The sequence below is a fragment of the Mixophyes fleayi genome, chromosome 3 (assembly GCF_038048845.1).
Source record: "Mixophyes fleayi isolate aMixFle1 chromosome 3, aMixFle1.hap1, whole genome shotgun sequence".
Lineage (NCBI taxonomy): Eukaryota > Metazoa > Chordata > Amphibia > Anura > Limnodynastidae > Mixophyes > Mixophyes fleayi.
The window spans coordinates 11587344-11604714 of NC_134404.1; the positions used below are offsets into that span (position 1 = coordinate 11587344).

The following is a 17371-nucleotide window of genomic DNA, read 5'->3' on the forward strand; positions in this document are numbered from 1 at the left end:
AAAATTCAACATTGGTGTTACTAAAATTTGAAGTAAAATGAAGGCCACTAGTGTTGTCATTAAGGTATTTTAAAAATTATTTAATTCTTCCTATGTTCCTTGCCAGATAAATAAAATATCGTCAGTGTACCTCATCATCATCATCATCATTTATTTATATAGCACCAACATATTCCGTAGCGATTTACAATTGGGGAAAAACATAGTAAACTAATAAACAAACTGGGTAAAACAGACAAAGAGGTGAGAAGGCCCTGCTCGCAAGCTTACAATCTATGGGACCTCCATATTACCAGATTTGCTCCCCAGCTATTGTTTGACCATATGTAGTCTTCTTCTCACAGACTCATAAATAAATTGGTGTATCTGGGAGCAAATCTGGTGCCCATTGCTGTGCCCCGTTGCTGTAAATAAAATGCGTTTTCAAACCAAAAATAAATATGTGTAAGTATAAAATAAATGTTAGATAAAATAAAATCAATTTGGTCCTAGTAGTATTCTCCCACTTGTTCCAAGAAAAATTTAATGCTGTTCAACCACAGTTGATGGTCAATGACCGTGTATAACGAAGTTACGTCACATGTGACAAGCCATTAATCTGTACTTCATTTTACATCTTCTAACAATTGTAATACATGTGGTAGCCTGTAATAATGATTGCTGTTTTTTTTACCATACGGTTGTAAGAAATAATCCAAATAATAAGGAAGATTAGATGTAATTGAATTTATCCCAGAGAAGATGGGTCTTTTTGGTGGATTGGTGGTGCTCTTATGTATTTTCATTGCTGCTTTTTCACATCCTTTTTCACATACGATTGTAAGAAATAATCCAATATGATCCAAGTAATAAGAAAGATTTGATGTAATTGAATTTATTCCAGAGATGATGAGTCTTCCCGGTGGATTGGTGGTGCTCTTATGTATTTTGGGCAGGTGATAAATCACTGGGTTGACCGGATGTTTGTTAAAGATATTATTATATTCATGTAAATTGATAATGCCTTAATCTCTCCCTTTTTGTAATATGTCCTTGAGCTCTTGTTGGAATTTATCCATAGGATTGCTATTAAGTTGTTTATATGTTGCTTTACCCGATCGATGTGATAGACATATAGGCACTTGCCTTCTATTTAGCTAACCATAAATCAGCAGTATATACATATACTTCTAGAGCCACCACCCATACTCATTCACCCTTGAGTAAGTTTTCTGTCTGAGATGAAACGCGTTGGAACCAACCCCTTTTCGATACTTCCGGACATCTTGACACCAGAGGTTGCACATTACCCATGCTGGAACGCACGCTGCAGTGCATGTTGGAAACTTTTTGGCTAATAATATGGAAGAGTTCCTTTCGATGGGTTTTGAAAATCACCTGAGCTCTGAACGTTGAACATGCTATTTATCCATTCTTGAAGCACAATTGGGCATTGTATCCTTTAATTGTCATATTATTTAGTGAGTCTAACGGTTGAATACTCCCAAATCATTGTAGAATCTCGTCTGTGATTTAACATTCTTTCATAGAGCTCTTTCGTGCCTATATTTGAACCTTTCCTGTAAATCCCTCTTCAGTCTCTTATCTGGTGTATTACCTTTTCCAATAATCATAACATCTTCAAGAAGAATTAGTGAAATACAGGTCCTGAGGACTTTGGAACCATACTTTACAGATTTCAACAATTAATTGGTTCACTAGCTTGCTGACCATTTTCTTGTTTTTTTTTTAGATAGTATATTCTTCTCACCTCAAGCTGGACATCATTATGCCTTCTTAATTTCCCTCTCCTAGGAATAAGGGAAAAAAGGTAGGTTGTCTTGCAGAAGATGATAGTTAACCATTTTATAGAAAGTGCAAGGATTTAGTAAATTCTATGTTCAGCATGTCTTCACCTCTGTTCCAAAAGCAGGTCATCAGGCTTCTAATTCGGGGCCACCAGAATGTGCTCAAACACTGAGATACATCCTCTCCTATGGATTGTATTATAGCTTTGTCCATTACAGGAGAGTGCTTTCATGGACATTGAAGTGATGTTACTATATTTGCCAGTGTTAATATGCTACTGTGGACCTAAATCTCACAAGTGACAACACAAAGTCTCAGCATGAAAGTTTTCAAAAAAGTGAAAGGGTGGCATGCAGGCATGTTAATGTTTCTTTTTTTTTAAATGACCCATTGTTTCTGTCAGTCTTTCCTTTACAGTGTAACACTGAGCCATTCCATAATTGCTTTAAAATCCTTATCAATCAAGTTTTTTCCCATTCATCTGTTGGTTTGTTTGATTTTCTTGGCTCTTCCGGAGAGATAACTTTCAGTTGCGAAAGTAACCATAAAAGCTGGAGATGCCGGGGATTGAACCCGGGGCCTCATACATGCGAAGCATGCGCTCTACCACTGAGCTACATCCCCATTCGTTTTGCATGGAGAGTGTTCGAGTGATTGCATCTTTATATGGTTTTCCAGTGCCACTACTTTCCAGTCATCTTAAGTAAATCTAAGAGGATGGAACGATGAGCACCATTATACTCTGATGGTAAGTAGAAAAACTGTGGTTTCCACAGGTGATCAGGATGGCAGTAGAGACACAATTCAAACTTTGGATGTTTGTGAGCATTCCTCATCAGCGATGGATTTTTTATCAGAAACCCTAGCATTTGTAATGGAAGGCATGGAAATTTTCACAGTTGATGGTGAGCAGAGTACTGTCCGATGGCCTGTAGTCTGCTAGGAAATCATCCAGCTCTAAAAGATATTAAATGATCTGGAAGACTTTTGCAACCTGGTGTGTAGCATCCAAAGTGCATGTTGGAAACTTTTTGGCTAATAATATGGAAGAGTTCCTTTCGATGGGTTTTGAAAATCACCTGAGCTCTGAACGTTGAACATGCTATTTATCCATCCTTGAAGCACAATTGGGCATTGTATCCTTTAATTGTCATATTATTTAGTGAGTCTAACGGTTGAATACTCCCAAATCATTGTAGAATCTCGTCTGTGATTTAACATTCTTTCATAGAGCTCTTTCGTGCCTATATTTGAACCTTTCCTGTAAATCCCTCTTCAGTCTCTTATCTGGTGTATTACCTTTTCCAATAATCATAACATCTTCAAGAAGAATTAGTGAAATACAGGTCCTGAGGACTGTGGAACCATACTTTACAGATTTCAACAATTAATTGGTTCACTAGCTTGCTGACCATTTTCTTGTTTTTTTTTTAGATAGTATATTCTTCTCACCTCAAGCTGGACATCATTATGCCTTCTTAATTTCCCTCTCCTAGGAATAAGGGAAAAAAGGTAGGTTGTCTTGCAGAAGATGATAGTTAACCATTTTATAGAAAGTGCAAGGATTTAGTAAATTCTATGTTCAGCATGTCTTCACCTCTGTTCCAAAAGCAGGTCATCAGGCTTCTAATTCGGGGCCACCAGAATGTGCTCAAACACTGAGATACATCCTCTCCTATGGATTGTATTATAGCTTTGTCCATTACAGGAGAGTGCTTTCATGGACATTGAAGTGATGTTACTATATTTGCCAGTGTTAATATGCTACTGTGGACCTAAATCTCACACGCGACAACACAAAGTCTCAGCATGAAAGTTTTCAAAAAAGTGAAAGGGTGGCATGCAGGCATGTTAATGTTTCTTTTTTTTTAAATGACCCATTGTTTCTGTCAGTCTTTCCTTTACAGTGTAACACTGAGCCATTCCATAATTGCTTTAAAATCCTTATCAATCAAGTTTTTTCCCATTCATCTGTTGGTTTGTTTGATTTTCTTGGCTCTTCCGGAGAGATAACTTTCAGTTGCGAAAGTAACCATAAAAGCTGGAGATGCCGGGGATTGAACCCGGGGCCTCATACATGCGAAGCATGCGCTCTACCACTGAGCTACATCCCCATTCGTTTTGCATGGAGAGTGTTCGAGTGATTGCATCTTTATATGGTTTTCCAGTGCCACTACTTTCCAGTCATCTTAAGTAAATCTAAGAGGATGGAACGATGAGCACCATTATACTCTGATGGTAAGTAGAAAAACTGTGGTTTCCACAGGTGATCAGGATGGCAGTAGAGACACAATTCAAACTTTGGATGTTTGTGAGCATTCCTCATCAGCGATGGATTTTTTATCAGAAACCCTAGCAGTTGTAATGGAAGGCATGGAAATTTTCACAGTTGATGGTGAGCAGAGTACTGTCCGATGGCCTGTAGTCTGCTAGGAAATCATCCAGCTCTAAAAGATATTAAATGATCTGGAAGACTTTTGCAACCTGGTGTGTAGCATCCAAAGTGCATGTTGGAAACTTTTTGGCTAATAATATGGAAGAGTTCCTTTCGATGGGTTTTGAAAATCACCTGAGCTCTGAACGTTGAACATGCTATTTATCCATCCTTGAAGCACAATTGGGCATTGTATCCTTTAATTGTCATATTATTTAGTGAGTCTAACGGTTGAATACTCCCAAATCATTGTAGAATCTCGTCTGTGATTTAACATTCTTTCATAGAGCTCTTTCGTGCCTATATTTGAACCTTTCCTGTAAATCCCTCTTCAGTCTCTTATCTGGTGTATTACCTTTTCCAATAATCATAACATCTTCAAGAAGAATTAGTGAAATACAGGTCCTGAGGACTGTGGAACCATACTTTACAGATTTCAACAATTAATTGGTTCACTAGCTTGCTGACCATTTTCTTGTTTTTTTTTTAGATAGTATATTCTTCTCACCTCAAGCTGGACATCATTATGCCTTCTTAATTTCACTCTCCTAGGAATAAGGGAAAAAAGGTAGGTTGTCTTGCAGAAGATGATAGTTAACCATTTTATAGAAAGTGCAAGGATTTAGTAAATTCTATGTTCAGCATGTCTTCACCTCTGTTCCAAAAGCAGGTCATCAGGCTTCTAATTCGGGGCCTCCAGAATGTGCTCAAACACTGAGATACATCCTCTCCTATGGATTGTATTATAGCTTTGTCCATTACAGGAGAGTGCTTTCATGGACATTGAAGTGATGTTACTATATTTGCCAGTGTTAATATGCTACTGTGGACCTAAATCTCACAAGTGACAAAACAAAGCATCAGCATGAAAGTTTTCAAAAAAGTGAAAGGGTGGCATGCAGGCATGTTAATGTTTCTTTTTTTTTAAATGACCCATTGTTTCTGTCAGTCTTTCCTTTACAGTGTAACACTGAGCCATTCCATAATTGCTTTAAAATCCTTATCAATCAAGTTTTTTCCCATTCATCTGTTGGTTTGTTTGATTTTCTTGGCTCTTCCGGAGAGATAACTTTCAGTTGCGAAAGTAACCATAAAAGCTGGAGATGCCGGGGATTGAACCCGGGGCCTCATACATGCGAAGCATGCGCTCTACCACTGAGCTACATCCCCATTCATTTTGCATAAACGGTGTTCGAGTGATTGCATCTTTATATGTTTTTCCAGTGCCACTACTTTCCAGTCATCTTAAGTAAATCTAAGAGGATGGAACGATGAGCACCATTATACTCTGATGGTAAGTAGAGAAACTGTGGTTTCCACAGGTGATCAGGATGGCAGTAGAGACACAATTCAAACTTTGGATGTTTGTGAGCATTCCTCATCAGCGATGGATTTTTTATCAGAAACCCTAGCAGTTGTAATGGAAGGCATGGAAATTTTCACAGTTGATGGTGAGCAGAGTACTGTCCGATAGCCTGTAGTCTGCTAGGAAATCATCCAGCTCTAAAAGATATTAAATGATCTGGAAGACTTTTGCAACCTGGTGTGTAGCATCCAAAGTGCATGTTGGAAACTTTTTGGCTAATAATATGGAAGAGTTCCTTTCGATGGGTTTTGAAAATCACCTGAGCTCTGAACGTTGAACATGCTATTTATCCATTCTTGAAGCACAATTGGGCATTGTATCCTTTAATTGTCATATTATTTAGTGAGTCTAACGGTTGAATACTCCCAAATCATTGTAGAATCTCGTCTGTGATTTAACATTCTTTCATAGAGCTCTTTCGTGCCTATATTTGAACCTTTCCTGTAAATCCCTCTTCAGTCTCTTATCTGGTGTATTACCTTTTCCAATAATCATAACATCTTCAAGAAGAATTAGTGAAATACAGGTCCTGATGACTTTGGAACCATACTTTACAGATTTCAACAATTAATTGGTTCACAAGCTTGCTGACCATTTTCTTGTTTTTTTTTTAGATAGTATATTCTTCTCACCTCAAGCTGGACATCATTATGCCTTCTTAATTTCCCTCTCCTAGGAATAAGGGAAAAAAGGTAGGTTGTCTTGCAGAAGATGATAGTTAACCATTTTATAGAAAGTGCAAGGATTTAGTAAATTCTATGTTCAGCATGTCTTCACCTCTGTTCCAAAAGCAGGTCATCAGGCTTCTAATTCGGGGTCTCCAGAATGTGCTCAAACACTGAGATACATCCTCTCCTATGGATTGTATTATAGCTTTGTCCATTACAGGAGAGTGCTTTCATGGACATTGAAGTGATGTTACTATATTTGCCAGTGTTAATATGCTACTGTGGACCTAAATCTCACAAGTGACAACACAAAGCATCAGCATGAAAGTTTTCAAAAAAGTGAAAGGGTGGCATGCAGGCATGTTAATGTTTCTTTTTTTTTTAAATGACCCATTGTTTCTGTCAGTCTTTCCTTTACAGTGTAACACTGAGCCATTCCATAATTGCTTTAAAATCCTTATCAATCAAGTTTTTTCCCATTCATCTGTTGGTTTGTTTGATTTTCTTGGCTCTTCCGGAGAGATAACTTTCAGTTGCGAAAGTAACCATAAAAGCTGGAGATGCCGGGGATTGAACCTGGGGCCTCATACATGCGAAGCATGCGCTCTACCACTGAGCTACATCCCCATTCGTTTTGCATGAAGAGTGTTCGAGTGATTGCATCTTTATATGGTTTTCCAGTGCCACTACTTTCCAGTCATCTTAAGTAAATCTAAGAGGATGGAACGATGAGCACCATTATACTCTGATGGTAAGTAGAGAAACTGTGGTTTCCACAGGTGATCAGGATGGCAGTAGAGACACAATTCAAACTTTGGATGTTTGTGAGCATTCCTCATCAGCGATGGATTTTTTATCAGAAACCCTAGCAGTTGTAATGGAAGGCATGGAAATTTTCACAGTTGATGGTGAGCAGAGTACTGTCCGATAGCCTGTAGTCTGCTAGGAAATCATCCAGCTCTAAAAGATATTAAATGATCTGGAAGACTTTTGCAACCTGGTGTGTAGCATCCAAAGTGCATGTTGGAAACTTTTTGGCTAATAATATGGAAGAGTTCCTTTCGATGGGTTTTGAAAATCACCTGAGCTCTGAACGTTGAACATGCTATTTATCCATTCTTGAAGCACAATTGGGCATTGTATCCTTTAATTGTCATATTATTTAGTGAGTCTAACGGTTGAATACTCCCAAATCATTGTAGAATCTCGTCTGTGATTTAACATTCTTTCATAGAGCTCTTTCGTGCCTATATTTGAACCTTTCCTGTAAATCCCTCTTCAGTCTCTTATCTGGTGTATTACCTTTTCCAATAATCATAACATCTTCAAGAAGAATTAGTGAAATACAGGTCCTGAGGACTTTGGAACCATACTTTACAGATTTCAACAATTAATTGGTTCACTAGCTTGCTGACCATTTTCTTGTTTTTTTTTTAGATAGTATATTCTTCTCACCTCAAGCTGGACATCATTATGCCTTCTTAATTTCCCTCTCCTAGGAATAAGGGAAAAAAGGTAGGTTGTCTTGCAGAAAATGATAGTTAACCATTTTATAGAAAGTGCAAGGATTTAGTAAATTCTATGTTCAGCATGTCTTCACCTCTGTTCCAAAAGCAGGTCATCAGGCTTCTAATTCGGGGCCTCCAGAATGTGCTCAAACACTGAGATACATCCTCTCCTATGGATTGTATTATAGCTTTGTCCATTACAGGAGAGTGCTTTCATGGACATTGAAGTGATGTTACTATATTTGCCAGTGTTAATATGCTACTGTGGACCTAAATCTCACAAGTGACAACACAAAGCATCAGCATGAAAGTTTTCAAAAAAGTGAAAGGGTGGCATGCAGGCATGTTAATGTTTCTTTTTTTTTAAATGACCCATTGTTTCTGTCAGTCTTTCCTTTACAGTGTAACACTGAGCCATTCCATAATTGCTTTAAAATCCTTATCAATCAAGTTTTTTCCCATTCATCTGTTGGTTTGTTTGATTTTCTTGGCTCTTCCGGAGAGATAACTTTCAGTTGCGAAAGTAACAATAAAAGCTGGAGATGCCAGGGATTGAACCTGGGGCCTCATACATGCGAAGCATGCGCTCTACCACTGAGCTACATCCCCATTCATTTTGCATGAAGAGTGTTCGAGTGATTGCATCTTTATATGGTTTTCCAGTGCCACTACTTTCCAGTCATCTTAAGTAAATCTAAGAGGATGGAACGATGAGCACCATTATACTCTGATGGTAAGTAGAGAAACTGTGGTTTCCACAGGTGATCAGGATGGCAGTAGAGACACAATTCAAACTTTGGATGTTTGTGAGCATTCCTCATCAGCGATGGATTTTTTATCAGAAACCCTAGCAGTTGTAATGGAAGGCATGGAAATTTTCACAGTTGATGGTGAGCAGAGTACTGTCCGATAGCCTGTAGTCTGCTAGGAAATCATCCAGCTCTAAAAGATATTAAATGATCTGGAAGACTTTTGCAACCTGGTGTGTAGCATCCAAAGTGCATGTTGGAAACTTTTTGGCTAATAATATGGAAGAGTTCCTTTCGATGGGTTTTGAAAATCACCTGAGCTCTGAACGTTGAACATGCTATTTATCCATTCTTGAAGCACAATTGGGCATTGTATCCTTTAATTGTCCACTGAGCTACATCCCCATTCGTTTTGCATGAAGAGTGTTCGAGTGATTGCATCTTTATATGGTTTTCCAGTGCCACTACTTTCCAGTCATCTTAAGTAAATCTAAGAGGATGGAACGATGAGCACCATTATACTCTGATGGTAAGTAGAGAAACTGTGGTTTCCACAGGTGATCAGGATGGCAGTAGAGACACAATTCAAACTTTGGATGTTTGTGAGCATTCCTCATCAGCGATGGATTTTTTATCAGAAACCCTAGCAGTTGTAATGGAAGGCATGGAAATTTTCACAGTTGATGGTGAGCAGAGTACTGTCCGATAGCCTGTAGTCTGCTAGGAAATCATCCAGCTCTAAAAGATATTAAATGATCTGGAAGACTTTTGCAACCTGGTGTGTAGCATCCAAAGTGCATGTTGGAAACTTTTTGGCTAATAATATGGAAGAGTTCCTTTCGATGGGTTTTGAAAATCACCTGAGCTCTGAACGTTGAACATGCTATTTATCCATTCTTGAAGCACAATTGGGCATTGTATCCTTTAATTGTCATATTATTTAGTGAGTCTAACGGTTGAATACTCCCAAATCATTGTAGAATCCCGTCTGTGATTTAACATTCTTTCATAGAGCTCTTTCGTGCCTATATTTGAACCTTTCCTGTAAATCCCTCTTCAGTCTCTTATCTGGTGTATTACCTTTTCCAATAATCATAACATCTTCAAGAAGAATTAGTGAAATACAGGTCCTGAGGACTTTGGAACCATACTTTACAGATTTCAACAATTAATTGGTTCACAAGCTTGCTGACCATTTTCTTGTTTTTTTTTTAGATAGTATATTCTTCTCACCTCAAGCTGGACATCATTATGCCTTCTTAATTTCCCTCTCCTAGGAATAAGGGAAAAAAGGTAGGTTGTCTTGCAGAAGATGATAGTTAACCATTTTATAGAAAGTGCAAGGATTTAGTAAATTCTATGTTCAGCATGTCTTCACCTCTGTTCCAAAAGCAGGTCATCAGGCTTCTAATTCGGGGCCTCCAGATCGTGCTCAAACACTGAGATACATCCTCTCCTATGGATTGTATTATAGCTTTGTCCATTACAGGAGAGTGCTTTCATGGACATTGAAGTGATGTTACTATATTTGCCAGTGTTAATATGCTACTGTGGACCTAAATCTCACAAGTGACAACACAAAGCATCAGCATGAAAGTTTTCAAAAAAGTGAAAGGGTGGCATGCAGGCATGTTAATGTTTCTTTTTTTTTAAATGACCCATTGTTTCTGTCAGTCTTTCCTTTACAGTGTAACACTGAGCCATTCCATAATTGCTTTAAAATCCTTATCAATCAAGTTTTTTCCCATTCATCTGTTGGTTTGTTTGATTTTCTTGGCTCTTCCGGAGAGATAACTTTCAGTTGCGAAAGTAACAATAAAAGCTGGAGATGCCAGGGATTGAACCTGGGGCCTCATACATGCGAAGCATGCGCTCTACCACTGAGCTACATCCCCATTCATTTTGCATGAAGAGTGTTCGAGTGATTGCATCTTTATATGGTTTTCCAGTGCCACTACTTTCCAGTCATCTTAAGTAAATCTAAGAGGATGGAACGATGAGCACCATTATACTCTGATGGTAAGTAGAGAAACTGTGGTTTCCACAGGTGATCAGGATGGCAGTAGAGACACAATTCAAACTTTGGATGTTTGTGAGCATTCCTCATCAGCGATGGATTTTTTATCAGAAACCCTAGCAGTTGTAATGGAAGGCATGGAAATTTTCACAGTTGATGGTGAGCAGAGTACTGTCCGATAGCCTGTAGTCTGCTAGGAAATCATCCAGCTCTAAAAGATATTAAATGATCTGGAAGACTTTTGCAACCTGGTGTGTAGCATCCAAAGTGCATGTTGGAAACTTTTTGGCTAATAAAATGGAAGAGTTCCTTTCGATGGGTTTTGAAAATCACCTGAGCTCTGAACGTTGAACATGCTATTTATCCATTCTTGAAGCACAATTGGGCATTGTATCCTTTAATTGTCATATTATTTAGTGAGTCTAACGGTTGAATACTCCCAAATCATTGTAGAATCTCGTCTGTGATTTAACATTCTTTCATAGAGCTCTTTCGTGCCTATATTTGAACCTTTCCTGTAAATCCCTCTTCAGTCTCTTATCTGGTGTATTACCTTTTCCAATAATCATAACATCTTCAAGAAGAATTAGTGAAATACAGGTCCTGAGGACTTTGGAACCATACTTTACAGATTTCAACAATTAATTGGTTCACTAGCTTGCTGACCATTTTCTTGTTTTTTTTTTAGATAGTATATTCTTCTCACCTCAAGCTGGACATCATTATGCCTTCTTAATTTCCCTCTCCTAGGAATAAGGGAAAAAAGGTAGGTTGTCTTGCAGAAAATGATAGTTAACCATTTTATAGAAAGTGCAAGGATTTAGTAAATTCTATGTTCAGCATGTCTTCACCTCTGTTCCAAAAGCAGGTCATCAGGCTTCTAATTCGGGGCCTCCAGAATGTGCTCAAACACTGAGATACATCCTCTCCTATGGATTGTATTATAGCTTTGTCCATTACAGGAGAGTGCTTTCATGGACATTGAAGTGATGTTACTATATTTGCCAGTGTTAATATGCTACTGTGGACCTAAATCTCACAAGTGACAACACAAAGCATCAGCATGAAAGTTTTCAAAAAAGTGAAAGGGTGGCATGCAGGCATGTTAATGTTTCTTTTTTTTTAAATGACCCATTGTTTCTGTCAGTCTTTCCTTTACAGTGTAACACTGAGCCATTCCATAATTGCTTTAAAATCCTTATCAATCAAGTTTTTTCCCATTCATCTGTTGGTTTGTTTGATTTTCTTGGCTCTTCCGGAGAGATAACTTTCAGTTGCGAAAGTAACCATAAAAGCTGGAGATGCCAGGGATTGAACCCGGGGCCTCATACATGCGAAGCATGCGCTCTACCACTGAGCTGCATCCCCATTCATTTTGCATGACGAGTGTTCGAGTGATTGCATCTTTATATGGTTTTCCAGTGCCACTACTTTCCAGTCATCTTAAGTAAATCTAAGAGGATGGAACGATGAGCACCATTATACTCTGATGGTAAGTAGAGAAACTGTGGTTTCCACAGGTGATCAGGATGGCAGTAGAGACACAATTCAAACTTTGGATGTTTGTGAGCATTCCTCATCAGCGATGGATTTTTTATCAGAAACCCTAGCAGTTGTAATGGAAGGCATGGAAATTTTCACAGTTGATGGTGAGCAGAGTACTGTCCGATAGCCTGTAGTCTGCTAGGAAATCATCCAGCTCTAAAAGATATTAAATGATCTGGAAGACTTTTGCAACCTGGTGTGTAGCATCCAAAGTGCATGTTGGAAACTTTTTGGCTAATAATATGGAAGAGTTCCTTTCGATGGGTTTTGAAAATCACCTGAGCTCTGAACGTTGAACATGCTATTTATCCATTCTTGAAGCACAATTGGGCATTGTATCCTTTAATTGTCCACTGAGCTACATCCCCATTCGTTTTGCATGAAGAGTGTTCGAGTGATTGCATCTTTATATGGTTTTCCAGTGCCACTACTTTCCAGTCATCTTAAGTAAATCTAAGAGGATGGAACGATGAGCACCATTATACTCTGATGGTAAGTAGAGAAACTGTGGTTTCCACAGGTGATCAGGATGGCAGTAGAGACACAATTCAAACTTTGGATGTTTGTGAGCATTCCTCATCAGCGATGGATTTTTTATCAGAAACCCTAGCAGTTGTAATGGAAGGCATGGAAATTTTCACAGTTGATGGTGAGCAGAGTACTGTCCGATAGCCTGTAGTCTGCTAGGAAATCATCCAGCTCTAAAAGATATTAAATGATCTGGAAGACTTTTGCAACCTGGTGTGTAGCATCCAAAGTGCATGTTGGAAACTTTTTGGCTAATAATATGGAAGAGTTCCTTTCGATGGGTTTTGAAAATCACCTGAGCTCTGAACGTTGAACATGCTATTTATCCATTCTTGAAGCACAATTGGGCATTGTATCCTTTAATTGTCCACTAAGCTACATCCCCATTCGTTTTGCATGAAGAGTGTTCGAGTGATTGCATCTTTATATGGTTTTCCAGTGCCACTACTTTCCAGTCATCTTAAGTAAATCTAAGAGGATGGAACGATGAGCACCATTATACTCTGATGGTAAGTAGAGAAACTGTGGTTTCCACAGGTGATCAGGATGGCAGTAGAGACACAATTCAAACTTTGGATGTTTGTGAGCATTCCTCATCAGCGATGGATTTTTTATCAGAAACCCTAGCAGTTGTAATGGAAGGCATGGAAATTTTCACAGTTGATGGTGAGCAGAGTACTGTCCGATAGCCTGTAGTCTGCTAGGAAATCATCCAGCTCTAAAAGATATTAAATGATCTGGAAGACTTTTGCAACCTGGTGTGTAGCATCCAAAGTGCATGTTGGAAACTTTTTGGCTAATAATATGGAAGAGTTCCTTTCGATGGGTTTTGAAAATCACCTGAGCTCTGAACGTTGAACATGCTATTTATCCATTCTTGAAGCACAATTGGGCATTGTATCCTTTAATTGTCATATTATTTAGTGAGTCTAACGGTTGAATACTCCCAAATCATTGTAGAATCTCGTCTGTGATTTAACATTCTTTCATAGAGCTCTTTCGTGCCTATATTTGAACCTTTCCTGTAAATCCCTCTTCAGTCTCTTATCTGGTGTATTACCTTTTCCAATAATCATAACATCTTCAAGAAGAATTAGTGAAATACAGGTCCTGAGGACTTTGGAACCATACTTTACAGATTTCAACAATTAATTGGTTCACTAGCTTGCTGACCATTTTCTTGTTTTTTTTTTAGATAGTATATTCTTCTCACCTCAAGCTGGACATCATTATGCCTTCTTAATTTCCCTCTCCTAGGAATAAGGGAAAAAAGGTAGGTTGTCTTGCAGAAAATGATAGTTAACCATTTTATAGAAAGTGCAAGGATTTAGTAAATTCTATGTTCAGCATGTCTTCACCTCTGTTCCAAAAGCAGGTCATCAGGCTTCTAATTCGGGGCCTCCAGAATGTGCTCAAACACTGAGATACATCCTCTCCTATGGATTGTATTATAGCTTTGTCCATTACAGGAGAGTGCTTTCATGGACATTGAAGTGATGTTACTATATTTGCCAGTGTTAATATGCTACTGTGGACCTAAATCTCACAAGTGACAACACAAAGCATCAGCATGAAAGTTTTCAAAAAAGTGAAAGGGTGGCATGCAGGCATGTTAATGTTTCTTTTTTTTTAAATGACCCATTGTTTCTGTCAGTCTTTCCTTTACAGTGTAACACTGAGCCATTCCATAATTGCTTTAAAATCCTTATCAATCAAGTTTTTTCCCATTCATCTGTTGGTTTGTTTGATTTTCTTGGCTCTTCCGGAGAGATAACTTTCAGTTGCGAAAGTAACAATAAAAGCTGGAGATGCCAGGGATTGAACCTGGGGCCTCATACATGCGAAGCATGCGCTCTACCACTGAGCTACATCCCCATTCATTTTGCATGAAGAGTGTTCGAGTGATTGCATCTTTATATGGTTTTCCAGTGCCACTACTTTCCAGTCATCTTAAGTAAATCTAAGAGGATGGAACGATGAGCACCATTATACTCTGATGGTAAGTAGAGAAACTGTGGTTTCCACAGGTGATCAGGATGGCAGTAGAGACACAATTCAAACTTTGGATGTTTGTGAGCATTCCTCATCAGCGATGGATTTTTTATCAGAAACCCTAGCAGTTGTAATGGAAGGCATGGAAATTTTCACAGTTGATGGTGAGCAGAGTACTGTCCGATAGCCTGTAGTCTGCTAGGAAATCATCCAGCTCTAAAAGATATTAAATGATCTGGAAGACTTTTGCAACCTGGTGTGTAGCATCCAAAGTGCATGTTGGAAACTTTTTGGCTAATAAAATGGAAGAGTTCCTTTCGATGGGTTTTGAAAATCACCTGAGCTCTGAACGTTGAACATGCTATTTATCCATTCTTGAAGCACAATTGGGCATTGTATCCTTTAATTGTCATATTATTTAGTGAGTCTAACGGTTGAATACTCCCAAATCATTGTAGAATCTCGTCTGTGATTTAACATTCTTTCATAGAGCTCTTTCGTGCCTATATTTGAACCTTTCCTGTAAATCCCTCTTCAGTCTCTTATCTGGTGTATTACCTTTTCCAATAATCATAACATCTTCAAGAAGAATTAGTGAAATACAGGTCCTGAGGACTTTGGAACCATACTTTACAGATTTCAACAATTAATTGGTTCACTAGCTTGCTGACCATTTTCTTGTTTTTTTTTTAGATAGTATATTCTTCTCACCTCAAGCTGGACATCATTATGCCTTCTTAATTTCCCTCTCCTAGGAATAAGGGAAAAAAGGTAGGTTGTCTTGCAGAAAATGATAGTTAACCATTTTATAGAAAGTGCAAGGATTTAGTAAATTCTATGTTCAGCATGTCTTCACCTCTGTTCCAAAAGCAGGTCATCAGGCTTCTAATTCGGGGCCTCCAGAATGTGCTCAAACACTGAGATACATCCTCTCCTATGGATTGTATTATAGCTTTGTCCATTACAGGAGAGTGCTTTCATGGACATTGAAGTGATGTTACTATATTTGCCAGTGTTAATATGCTACTGTGGACCTAAATCTCACAAGTGACAACACAAAGCATCAGCATGAAAGTTTTCAAAAAAGTGAAAGGGTGGCATGCAGGCATGTTAATGTTTCTTTTTTTTTAAATGACCCATTGTTTCTGTCAGTCTTTCCTTTACAGTGTAACACTGAGCCATTCCATAATTGCTTTAAAATCCTTATCAATCAAGTTTTTTCCCATTCATCTGTTGGTTTGTTTGATTTTCTTGGCTCTTCCGGAGAGATAACTTTCAGTTGCGAAAGTAACCATAAAAGCTGGAGATGCCAGGGATTGAACCCGGGGCCTCATACATGCGAAGCATGCGCTCTACCACTGAGCTGCATCCCCATTCATTTTGCATGACGAGTGTTCGAGTGATTGCATCTTTATATGGTTTTCCAGTGCCACTACTTTCCAGTCATCTTAAGTAAATCTAAGAGGATGGAACGATGAGCACCATTATACTCTGATGGTAAGTAGAGAAACTGTGGTTTCCACAGGTGATCAGGATGGCAGTAGAGACACAATTCAAACTTTGGATGTTTGTGAGCATTCCTCATCAGCGATGGATTTTTTATCAGAAACCCTAGCAGTTGTAATGGAAGGCATGGAAATTTTCACAGTTGATGGTGAGCAGAGTACTGTCCGATAGCCTGTAGTCTGCTAGGAAATCATCCAGCTCTAAAAGATATTAAATGATCTGGAAGACTTTTGCAACCTGGTGTGTAGCATCCAAAGTGCATGTTGGAAACTTTTTGGCTAATAATATGGAAGAGTTCCTTTCGATGGGTTTTGAAAATCACCTGAGCTCTGAACGTTGAACATGCTATTTATCCATTCTTGAAGCACAATTGGGCATTGTATCCTTTAATTGTCCACTGAGCTACATCCCCATTCGTTTTGCATGAAGAGTGTTCGAGTGATTGCATCTTTATATGGTTTTCCAGTGCCACTACTTTCCAGTCATCTTAAGTAAATCTAAGAGGATGGAACGATGAGCACCATTATACTCTGATGGTAAGTAGAGAAACTGTGGTTTCCACAGGTGATCAGGATGGCAGTAGAGACACAATTCAAACTTTGGATGTTTGTGAGCATTCCTCATCAGCGATGGATTTTTTATCAGAAACCCTAGCAGTTGTAATGGAAGGCATGGAAATTTTCACAGTTGATGGTGAGCAGAGTACTGTCCGATAGCCTGTAGTCTGCTAGGAAATCATCCAGCTCTAAAAGATATTAAATGATCTGGAAGACTTTTGCAACCTGGTGTGTAGCATCCAAAGTGCATGTTGGAAACTTTTTGGCTAATAATATGGAAGAGTTCCTTTCGATGGGTTTTGAAAATCACCTGAGCTCTGAACGTTGAACATGCTATTTATCCATTCTTGAAGCACAATTGGGCATTGTATCCTTTAATTGTCCACTAAGCTACATCCCCATTCGTTTTGCATGAAGAGTGTTCGAGTGATTGCATCTTTATATGGTTTTCCAGTGCCACTACTTTCCAGTCATCTTAAGTAAATCTAAGAGGATGGAACGATGAGCACCATTATACTCTGATGGTAAGTAGAGAAACTGTGGTTTCCACAGGTGATCAGGATGGCAGTAGAGACACAATTCAAACTTTGGATGTTTGTGAGCATTCCTCATCAGCGATGGATTTTTTATCAGAAACCCTAGCAGTTGTAATGGAAGGCATGGAAATTTTCACAGTTGATGGTGAGCAGAGTACTGTCCGATAGCCTGTAGTC

General features: G+C 38.6%; 9 non-coding genes across 9 annotated transcripts; all 9 read right to left on the reverse strand.

Moving 5' to 3' along the window:
* Positions 1-2340: 2340 nt before the first annotated feature.
* Positions 2341-2412, reverse strand: TRNAA-CGC (transfer RNA alanine (anticodon CGC)). The gene has a single exon. It is a non-coding gene; the product is annotated as a tRNA-Ala (tRNA).
* A 1418-nt stretch (positions 2413-3830) lies between these two features.
* TRNAA-CGC (transfer RNA alanine (anticodon CGC)) lies at positions 3831-3902 on the reverse strand. Its single transcript has one exon. It is a non-coding gene; the product is annotated as a tRNA-Ala (tRNA).
* Positions 3903-5320: 1418 nt separating this feature from the next.
* On the reverse strand, positions 5321-5392 carry TRNAA-CGC (transfer RNA alanine (anticodon CGC)). The gene has a single exon. It is a non-coding gene; the product is annotated as a tRNA-Ala (tRNA).
* A 1419-nt stretch (positions 5393-6811) lies between these two features.
* On the reverse strand, positions 6812-6883 carry TRNAA-CGC (transfer RNA alanine (anticodon CGC)). The gene has a single exon. It is a non-coding gene; the product is annotated as a tRNA-Ala (tRNA).
* A 1418-nt stretch (positions 6884-8301) lies between these two features.
* TRNAA-CGC (transfer RNA alanine (anticodon CGC)) lies at positions 8302-8373 on the reverse strand. The gene has a single exon. It is a non-coding gene; the product is annotated as a tRNA-Ala (tRNA).
* A 1963-nt stretch (positions 8374-10336) lies between these two features.
* Positions 10337-10408, reverse strand: TRNAA-CGC (transfer RNA alanine (anticodon CGC)). Its single transcript has one exon. It is a non-coding gene; the product is annotated as a tRNA-Ala (tRNA).
* Positions 10409-11826: 1418 nt separating this feature from the next.
* Positions 11827-11898, reverse strand: TRNAA-CGC (transfer RNA alanine (anticodon CGC)). Its single transcript has one exon. It is a non-coding gene; the product is annotated as a tRNA-Ala (tRNA).
* A 2508-nt stretch (positions 11899-14406) lies between these two features.
* Positions 14407-14478, reverse strand: TRNAA-CGC (transfer RNA alanine (anticodon CGC)). Its single transcript has one exon. It is a non-coding gene; the product is annotated as a tRNA-Ala (tRNA).
* A 1418-nt stretch (positions 14479-15896) lies between these two features.
* On the reverse strand, positions 15897-15968 carry TRNAA-CGC (transfer RNA alanine (anticodon CGC)). Its single transcript has one exon. It is a non-coding gene; the product is annotated as a tRNA-Ala (tRNA).
* Positions 15969-17371: the final 1403 nt, after the last annotated feature.